Genomic DNA, 9,724 nt, shown 5'->3' on the forward strand with positions numbered 1-9,724 from the left:
CTTCCCGGGAGAGACTTTTGGATGAGTGCTTGATGGAGACTCCTGAGAGTCCAGCTGCAGGCCATGGGCTGCTTGTCCCAGCTGTGACAGGCTCCTGGACACAAGGCAGACCTCACAGCACGCCTCTCAGCACTTCCAGCTTGGGGAAGGGGGCAAAACGAGAAGGGGAGACATGACAAGAATGTTGGAGACCCATCTATCAAATTTCTCGTGCTCTTGGGTGACGTGCTGGACCCAGGTCTCCCTGGGCAAGGAGCTTTTTAAAGACACATTGCACCTTCCTGCTCATCTTCCCAAATTAAGAACATTTCATCACAACTGTCACAGTTTTGGGACTGATCTGTAGCCATGAGAGTCACAAAAGCACAGACTATCGTTTCATTCTGCATAAATATCCCAGGGAAAGGGATATGGAAAGGATGGGGAAGGCTAGACCAATGGAAGGAGTCAAGGAACATCTCTGTGACTTCACTCCCTCCCTCCCTTCTGTAATGATGCCAGGGAAATAGGGCAGGAATAGGAATAGGGATAAAAACAAAATATACTCAGTGGTGAGGAATACTGCAGCATCCCCTAACCTGAGGGATCTTTGAGACACAAATGGCTGGAGGTTTGGAGAATATTCTGGGCAAGTGTGTTTTCCTCATGCTTCCATCCTTCCCTGGTGGCAGCCACACAGGATTGCTGGAGGTGAAATACTGACCTTGGTGGGTTTTTGGTGCAGGCAGCACATGCCTCTGTTAGTAGCCCCACACCTCCACTGCACTATAAATGTTATATTATCATAATAATGATTAAACACGACTCAGTTCTCCATGTAGGAGAACATGTTCCTCATGCCTTTTCCCTGCTGATCCTGCCTGTTTGACCTTATCAATGAAATCCAGGAAACAGGAGCAAAAAGCCTCCTCCAACAGAGCCAAGGAGGCAGAAGGGGCAAGAAATTACCTTGCCTTCCCCAGACAGTGCACAAATGAAATTCCAATAATCCTGCCACTACTCCTTCCTTTTGCCCAGCATCAGGATCCTGTTAGGAGCCTCAGCTGCCTTCAGCTGAAATGGCATCCCCCCTCAATTCCAAATCCCACAGAAATCTCTGAGTTTTGGCCTAAAAAGCTCTGCCTTTGAAAATCTTTTGAATTTATTTACTGGCAACCCTGTTTGATACATAAATGTATTACAGCAGAATCTGTCTGGGCACTATGAACCCTGCACTGGATGCATAATGTAACACTTAAAAAGGAAAATCTTAAAATCTCTGAGCAATACCATATGCCATTATCCTGATTTTTCCAGGGGTCAGTTCCCTGACAGGCAGTCTCTCTGAAATGTGTCAGGTTAAGAATTCAATTGAAATTAGACAGCATCATCAGCTGCTTTGGGAAATTTTAGGGGCAGATCTTTTATGTTCTCTTTCCCACTGAATAAACAGCCATTTCCTGGGTCTAATCTTGGCAAACCAATCCGGATAACTGGAGTTCATTAGCTTAATAGGTTAATGCTGAACTGTTTCCCAAGTCAAATCTGGATGTCAATCTGCCTCATACTCACATTTTGTCAATATGGGGGATCTTAAAATGAAAAAAAAAAAAAAAAAAAGGTGAAAATGGTTTTCATCTGCATTTCATCCATGGGGTAATCCAGGCATGAGGAGCTGGCTGTGCAGGGTCCCTCTCACCGTGTCTCCCCGAATGGCTGCAGGGATTGTGGATGGGATGCTGCAGGGGCTGTGCTCTGTTTGTTGTTAAAGCAGCCTGACACAAAGAGGCCCCAGGGGCTGCATGCACCCACAGGATGGATGTCGGCTCCTGTCAATCCAGCCCGAGTCCCCCAAGAGGGAAAACGGGATTGTCTGCAGCGGTGAGGGGGGAGTTTTCTCTAGAATGTCATAGAGGAATTTTCCTAAAACCTTCCTCTGTAATCTGAACAAAACTTTCCCAAGGCTCTTGAGTTAATGGAGACCAGGACAAAGTGTGGGGATGGGATGGAGGCATAAAAGATGGAATTCACCACTCAGTCCTGCCTGGCAGCTCCTGTGCCAGTCACAGAATCATGGAATCCCAGGATGGTTTGGCTGGGAGGGAACCCTAAAGCCCATCCAGTGCTACCTCCTGCCATGGGCAAGGACACCTTCCACTGTCCCAGGCTGCTCCAAGGCCTGTCCAGCCCAGCCTTGGACACTGCCAGGGATCCAGGGGCAGCCACAGCTGCTCTGGGTAAGTGCTGTGAGTCCATAGTAGCCAGCCTGGTGTTGCTCAGTGTAACCACAGCAGGGTGGTGCTTTCCAGGCCATTTCCCAATGCCCAGGTAAGTCAGGTTCTCTGTGAGAGGGGGTCCAGGAGTTTCTGATAGCCCAGGGAGCTCTTGACTGTAGTGACACTCAGGAAGGCACAGCACAGTTGGAGACAGGGATCCCTTTGGAGTGGATCTCTTTACCAAGCTTGGACACAGGACCCAACACACCCCTCTAAAGAGAAGACCCAGCTCTAGCACTGACTCTTCTGATGCTCTTACAAACCTTTTCCTCAGGAATTTTATTTTGCCATCTTCTCACAAGATGGTTTTGGTACCTGTGGGTAACATGAATTGTATTTCCTTGGGGCTGGAAAACCCCTGCCAAGGGATGAAGAGGCAGATTTTTGTCTCATTTATATTCCCTAAGATTGAGGCTCCCATCAGAGGCTGAGGTTGGCAGCAGTTTGGCTCAGCCTCCTTGGCAGCAGGGCTGTACCAGGCACTGCTGCCACAGCTGGGGTTGCACATGTCCCCTGGGACATGAGGTCACTCCTTGGTCTGGTTCCCCACCTGCCGAGATGTCTGCAGGGACAGGGATGGAGCCACAGTGGGGGCTGACAGTCTGCCTGTGCTGCAGATCTTATCTCCAGTGATCACTGCTCCTGCTATCCTGAGCCATCTGTCAATCTGCAGCTTCTATTTCAAATTCAGAGAAGGGCTTGTTTTCCCTAAAGCTTATCTGCTTTTTCTGACCAGACTCAATGGTTCAATCACAAAAAATCTACCTCCAGCAGCCAACCTTGCACCTCTTACCTCACATTTCAGACTCCTCCCAGGTCCAGTTGCATATCTCACTCCAGTTACTGATTCCACTGGCAGCAGGGTTTTATCTGCCCCACTAAAAGGCAGGCGGGTTTAACACCAAATGAAATCCATAAAATTACATCTACCATTCTTCCCTGTTTTAATGAAATGGATTTCCTTTATTGCTCCTTCAAGTTTGCCAACACTGTCCCACTGCCCCAAGCATGATGGTGCAACAGCTGGGGACATGAGAGGTGGCACAAGAGCTCCAAGATTTATTGCTCTCTCCAAGTGTTTCGGATTATCCCATAATCACTTTAGTCCCTGGTAAACCAATATGTCCTGAGCCTACTCAGGAGTGCTCACCTCCCTGGTCATGCTGCCCACAGCCAGGGCAGCTCCACTGACAGCAAAGTGACCATGCATCATGAACAGATTGATTTTTCTTTTTTAAGTTGGTTCTTATAATTTTTTCTTCTTATTTTTGAAAAGGTAGCTGAAATTCAAGAACACTCTCTGTCGGCCACATCCAGCACAGAATTGGCTATAGCTTATTAATTGTTGATCTGAATTTCCCTAGATAGTTTTGACTCCTGCTGGATGATTTGATGAATTATAAAAAATATATTATATTATAAAATTATATTTTATAATCATATCACTGTAGAATATTATAAATGTGTGTTGGTAACAGGCACTCACAGCTTATCCCTACCTGGCCAGTCACAGATTTTTCTGCATCACTTCCCTGCAAACTCCAAACCAAGTAAGTTCTTTGTTCACAGCAAGTGGTGCAAAATCAGCCCACTGATGGCAAAAAGCTTTGGTGCATTTCCACCTGCCAAAATCCTTTTCCCAGTGTCCAGTGGAAGAACCACTCTTGCTTCCCCCAGTCACTTTTCTGCTACAGCTGTTTTAAATGTTTCAGATGCCACAGCCTTTGCATGTCTATGAGCTAAAATTAGAACTATCACATGTAATTTTTGGGAATTTTTATACTCAAAATAAAAAAAATCATTTGCATTTCAGGTTAATTGCTCTGGCCTGTGTCAGGTGAGGTGATGCCTCAAACCTGTGTGATAAATGCCATTATCTGAGTTGTCAGGCTGAACATGAGGATGCTCACAAAGTCCCCACCTTGACTCACCAACCCCCCTGTCTGAAGGGAGACAGAGGAACAGCAGAAGGAGATGTGCCAATCTTATGGAATTACCAAGCACATCACCCTCAGCAAGGAGAGCTGGGTTTGCCAAGAGCACAATGATGACTGCGCTGGCCCCGCGTCCTCGAGCTCAGCCTTGTGTGGATTTGCAATGTAAATCCCTGTCCCTGCTCCTGCCAGCACTGCCTCTCCAGGACCCACAGCAGCAGCAGCAGGGCCATTCCTGCATTCTGGCAGCTCTGCCTTCCCTGTGTCCCAGCTGAGCCTGCTCCTGCCCACTCTGCAGGGCTGGGCACACAGAGGCTCGGCAGGCAAAGCAAGCTCTGTCTGCCTGGGCTCTGCTGTGAGCAGGCAGGATGTGGCTGGGGGTGATTCAGAGTGGGGTCCCCCACTGCCCAGCGTGGAGTGGAGCTCACCTTGGGGTCCCCCTGTGGGGCAGAGCTCACCCTGGGGTCCCCCACTGCCCACAGTGAGGCTCAGCAGGAGCCCACCATGGCAGCACAGCTGGCTTGGCATCAGGAGGTCACGTCTGTCTGCAGAACCATTCATGCCTCAGACTGGTAATAACCATGGCCAGGGACAGCACACCTTCCCTTCTCCATTTCCATTTTGGGAACTGGGGATGCTCTTCTCACCACACAGCCCCAGGGTGTGAGGATGGCTGAGGTGGAGCTGCTCAGCAGTGTCCTGACCTGGGTGACACAGTCACCTTCTCCCCAGTGTCACCCCTGGGGGTGCCTCAGCACGTAAGAGAGGGACAAACAGAGCAAGCACAAGGGCAAGGAGAAGCCTTTGAGAGGGGAAGCTGGGACCATCAGCTCTGTGAGCAACTGGAGACCAGTGGTGGGCTTGGGGCTGAGGGGTTTGTTGCAGGTCTCCAGCTCTTCTTCAGCTGCTGACAGCTCCAGGGAGAGGCTGGAGTCACAGAGTCACAGGATCACAGAATTATTTGGGTTGCAAGTGATGTTTAAGCTCATCTACTTCCAACCTGCTGCCATGGGCAGGAACACCTTCCAGTAGAAAAAAATCCAGATTGCTCCAAGCCCCATCCAACCTGGTCTTGAACAGATCCAGGGATGGGGCATCCACACTTCTCTGGGCTCAGTTTTGGACTGCTGGTTAAGGCCTGCCTGTATGGGGTGGGAAGAACTCAGCAAAGTGAGGGAGATGGGATTTCACAAGCTGCCCAGAGCACAGGAACATCTCTGCAGTGTTCCCACTGCCTGTTCCTGCTGTGCTCCTGCTGTCAGTGTCCAGGAATGGTCCTGTACAGCCACACCTCCCCTCCTCTCATCATTACACTGCCCACAGCTATCCAAGTGCTCTCCCACACATAGCAAATGTCTATCAGTTTCTTTATTGGAGGGTTTGAGGCAGAAGGAGGAGATGCCTGTTGTCCAACAATAGATTTGAGGAAAGACTCGAGCACAACTCTCCTGGCCCTGCTGCTCTGACCACTGGTCCCCACTGGTGTCTCCTCCTCTCATCACTGAGGTTCTGAGTGTACCTGCAGCCCTGACTGCCACGTTTTGCCCAGTTGCAGACTGGGGAGAGCAGCACTGCAGCTCCTCCCAGGAGCTCAAGGAGCGGCAGTGCCTCAGGGCACTCAGTAAATGAATAAAAAAAACAGTCAGAACTGATTAGGGAGCTCAGGTTTTGGCTCGGACTCTCTAGAGCCTCCAAGGCATTGCAGAGGCTCAGAACCTCATTACTTCTATAAAGTGAATTCAGTAATTAGCTCAGGTCAAAAGTTTACAGCTTGGAGGCTGCTGCTAGGGAATGGTTCCTCCTGGACATTAGAAACCAAACTGCAGAAAGCAGGAACTGGCATCAAGGCAAAACACTTAATCAAGAGTCTTTTTGGATGGGATTGTCTTGTTGTATAGGCTGACTGGACAGAGATGTGCCCTCAGAAGGAGAGAAAGTGCACTGGAGAAGCAGACAGGACATTGCCATGAATCCTTGTGAAGCTGGGAATTGCCTCCCTGGGTGTGTCCTGGGTTAGCTGAGCCAAAATCCTGCCATGGCCAGAAGAAGGTTTTTCAAGCAGGCTGCAGAAAGCTGCTGCAGGCTCAGTCCTGCCCTGCTCCCTCCACACAGCCCAGCTGAAGAGCAGGCAGCTAAAGCAGCAGCTCATCCCAGTGGGACAGGCCTGGCATCAGTTTAAGTAGCCAATCATCGCTTAAATGTTTCTATGTTCCTGATTTCAAATACAGCCCAAAGCAGCAATTCCACGTCCTTGATTCATCTGACATACAAAAGCCTTCCAGTGACTGACAATTTTTTATTTTCCAATTTCATGTAATGTCCCCCACTAATATGTTATGAGACAGGAAAGCCCAGCACCATTTGCTGTTCAATCATTTTGGTTCTCTTTTAAATTATTCACCTGACTCACAGACAATTCATTTTCCTTGTAATGACCAGACCTCTGGGTCTCATCCCAGTCTTAGTGGCTTCTGCACCTCTGCTACATCCTAAGGGATGCCAAGTCCAAATTACCAGCAACCAGAGCTGGGCTCTGGCATGGAACTGGGGGATTTTTCCATCCCAGCCCTCCCCAGAACTCCCACACCCTGTCCACCTGGAGACCAGGACCCAGGGACTGCCCCAGTGCCCAGCAGGACCCTCTGCTGCTCTCCCCTCTTCCTGACTGTGCCAGAGAGAAAGTGGGACAGGGAGGAGGGAAGGGAGGGGCTGAAGGATTAAACAAGACAGACCAGAAAGCTTTGCATTTTTCCCCTAATACTCAGCTATTTAATGACTAGTTTGATGATAAGCATGAAATTAAATAGACAAAGAAAATTCTCTCATGTCTAAGAAGTCAGCAGATAATTAGGCTTTGATGGGGACATTCTGAGGCAGTTTCTACTTATTTTGTGAGGCTGATTTAATGCAGGGGCTGTCTCAGTTGTCCCTGCAGTCAGGCTCTGCTGGTGTCTCCTGGCCAGAGCTCTGAGATGCTCATGCTGGCTGATGCCTCCTTACCCAGGAGGTGCTGATCCCATGGAAGTGCCTTCCTCAACAGGAAAAAGTTTTCTGCCCCTTTCAGTTTCCATTTCCCGTGTTCATCCTCTTTTAAATGCCATAGAGTTCACTTCACCCAGAGCAATAGTAACAGAAAGCTGTACAAAGAATTTGGAATTCAGAGGTGTCTTCTCTCCTTGTGAGGGTAAAAGCAGCAGCAGTGTGAGGAGCAGTCCTTCAGCAGCTTTAAACCCAAATTCATTCTTTCAGTACCTATTCACAGATGGAACTACTTCATTTCAAGTCCAAAAGTTTTGAAATCCAGAAAATAATTAGCTCAAAGTTTCAGACCCAAACCCACCAGCTCTGAGGGCCTGAGGACCTAAATAAGAAAATCTTTGCACATCAGATAGTGGGAGAGCACAGCACCCTGGTTCCTCCAGAGGCAGCCAGAATCTGAGCACTTCTAAGCCTCAGGGGAAAAAAAAAAATCCATTTTCTCCCATGTAAACACTCCTAAGGATATATTATGCTTTATTTTCAGGAAAATGCTGCTTTGTCACGTCAACACTTCAAGCCAAAAGCACAAATGCAAACTGTCTCCAAAGCAGGAGCCATGAAATCAGAGGTGACCAGGGCTGCCAGCAAAGTGAGGCTCATCAGGCGTCTGCCAGAGCATCTCTCAAACCTTGAGGTAGGACAGAGGTGGTTAAAGGAGGGAGAACTGGAAAAGTGGGGAGAAGGAAGGGGAAAACATAAGAAATCCCTTTTGTGAAGCAAAAGGGAGTAGTGTGCCTTTACACATGGGATTTAAAAAACAAAGCAAAGCTGAGAGCATGAGAGAGAGAACCAGGGCTGCTGCTCCTGCACTGTAAATTTTGGGGTCTGAGAAAAGGAGGAGGGACCCAGCACTGACAGCCAAGGGTCATCTGAGAGTGTGGATGGAACAAGCTGTGATAAAATCACGGTCATTAGAGCAACATCTCCCCAGGTTTTGGGAAGATTTTATCATTCCAGTTAAAAAGCTGGAACTGGATCCAACTCAGTGTTAAATTCCTAATTCTGACTGTCCCCAAGGTTTCCTTGTTTTTATAGGTTAGAGATTAGCATGTATTTTAATTAAACCATGTTTCTATTTTGACTGAAATGCAACAGTAATCACAATAACATTAATAACAATCACAGCAACAAATTGTTGTTGTTATTATACCTCTCTTCACGCCTAAAGTGAAACCTCTGCTTTGTTGCCATATCCAATCCCATACAGTAAAAGGCTTTAATGGAGCCATAAGCCTAATCTTAAACATTTAACTCTGATACTGAGTCAGATCTTGAGCTTCTTGTTCAGTCTTCGGTGCAGAAAAGCTCTCCCTGAGCTCTTTGCAGCTTTGTCAGATCCTTTAGGATCTTTCTCATAAACATTTTCCTTTTCTCTCCTTCTCACTGTCAGATGTAAAGCGCTGTCCTGATGTGCTTACCATCCACCAAGTTAAATTTAAATGACAAATCTGATAGACCCCACTGAAAAATCAAACTGACACTCCATAATTTCTGCTTTGATCACAATATATGATGGGAAAAAATCCAAATCTTTGAAAATCTGCCCCGCAAAGGAAAGAAAACCCCTTCAAAACCATTTCCTACTAAGCTCTGATCTCAAATCCATTTTGATGTTTATTTTTGGAGGGAGAAGACCAGCAAACTTGACAGTGCCCACAAGGAATGTCCAGCTGCCAGCAGGCTGTTCACTGCTCTCAGGCTGCTGGGGTGATGGGAGGCACAGGGAGCACAGGAATGCTGCTCTCCCAGCACGGGAGGAGCTGGGCTGGACAGAGAGAGACCCCCGGAGAGGCAGCGAGCCCTGTGCATCGCCTGCAGCTATCAAAGCTCAAACATCCCATGGAAAGGTTAGCTTTTAATGGATGGTAAATGTTTGGGGAGACCTTTGACCAGTGCTAATACTGCAGCTGACCGGGCAGGAGTGGGGAGTGAATGACCCGCATTAGGCTGGGCTGCTCACTTTAGTGAACAATAACTGTCAAACCTCCTGCTTCACCCCCCTCCCCGGGCCCTCCTGCCCCTCAGGTGCTCCCTGAACAGGAATCAACGGGGACAGACCTGGCTTTGGATCGCCCTTGTTCTGTACAACCACCAAACCAGCCCAGAGCACCATGCTGGATTGGAGAAGGTGCAGGAATACCTTCACATGCCTCCAAAAATTCCTTTAAACTGATTTTTCAAGCATCCAAATTTGTTTCAGTCCTGGACATTGTCAGTAGCTTCATCTGCTCTGGTAAAGATAAGAAAGCAGTGAGTGTGGAGGACTTGGATCCTGACTGGGTCATTCTGAAGAAGGCATGAATGGAGACATTTTGCTTCCTGTGTCCTTAGCACACACCACTGGCCTCAAACTCCTCTGAGAATCTCACACTTTAGGGTGTTCAGCATTCCCTGAAAATATTCACAGTACTCTCTGCAGACATTCCCCCAAGCATTTTTTTGTCAAGCTGGAAACTCCTGTAGCCCCTAGGTAAGACATTATTCACAGTAGCCCTC

The sequence above is a fragment of the Pseudopodoces humilis genome, chromosome 29, assembly GCF_049639895.1.
Source record: "Pseudopodoces humilis isolate 2021_Gansu_Grassland_sample_001 chromosome 29, ASM4963989v1, whole genome shotgun sequence".
NCBI lineage: Eukaryota > Metazoa > Chordata > Aves > Passeriformes > Paridae > Pseudopodoces > Pseudopodoces humilis.